We start from the raw sequence: 873 nt of genomic DNA, 5'->3' as shown, positions 1-873 counted from the left end.
ACCGGGGGGGGGGGGGCGGGAGCCGGAATCGCGGGCCAGAGCCTGGAACTCTCGCACGGCCAGGCCCGCCGGATCGGGGCACGCTGCCTCCACGCTCGGTTGACAAGGCAGCGCGGCACGGTTCTTTTGCCCCGGAGGTTCCTCTGACCGACTTTCTGGAACCGAACATGGGCATTTAGGGTCCTGAAAACCGAGTCCCCCAAAATCTCCGCGAACCTTTCCTGGCAATATTGTAGATGCGGCACCCGGCCCAGCCACCGGGGGCAACCGCCGAAAGTGTCCGCCTTCCTGGAGCGAAGGCCCGGGCAAGGCCCGTTTGAAAAACCTCATACGGACTTCCGGAGCGCGAGCCCGGGCGCCAGGTCGACCCAGGGCCAACCTCCCGGGCCCCAGAGAGGCACGTCTCCGCCGCGGAAGCCGCCTGATGCCCGCGCCGAAGGCCCCCGGGCCCGCCCGGCCTCCGGGCAGGGCACCGGGGAGAAGTAGGAATCGTGGCCGGGCTCCTGGAACTCCTGCCCGGCCTGCCCCGCGGAAGCATGCCGGGTTCTCCCGCCGCGCCGTGCAGGTTCTTCCGCCCCTCGCCGGGGTAGCCGGGCTCCAACCGCTGGGCCCCGCAGCCTGGAAGGGCCCCTGCGAGTCGCCCCCCGGCCTGCACGCCCGCCGTGCAGTCGACCGGGTCGAAGCCGGAATCGCGGCCGGGTTCCTGGAACTCTCGCCCGCCCGGCCCGCCCCCCCGGGCCGGAGCTCCAGTCGACTTGGAGCCAAACTCGGTTTTGACCCCCTCCTGCAGCACGGTCCGGCCCCGGAGGTTCCTCCGTCCGACCTCCTGGAACCCAAGATGGGCATCTAGGGTCCCGAAATCCGTGTCCCCGA

This window comes from Alligator mississippiensis, unplaced genomic scaffold (assembly GCF_030867095.1).
Source record: "Alligator mississippiensis isolate rAllMis1 unplaced genomic scaffold, rAllMis1 scaffold_20, whole genome shotgun sequence".
Taxonomy (NCBI): Eukaryota; Metazoa; Chordata; order Crocodylia; family Alligatoridae; genus Alligator; species Alligator mississippiensis.
The sequence above is the reverse complement of the archived record's forward strand: the minus strand, read 5'-3'. Positions refer to the sequence as shown.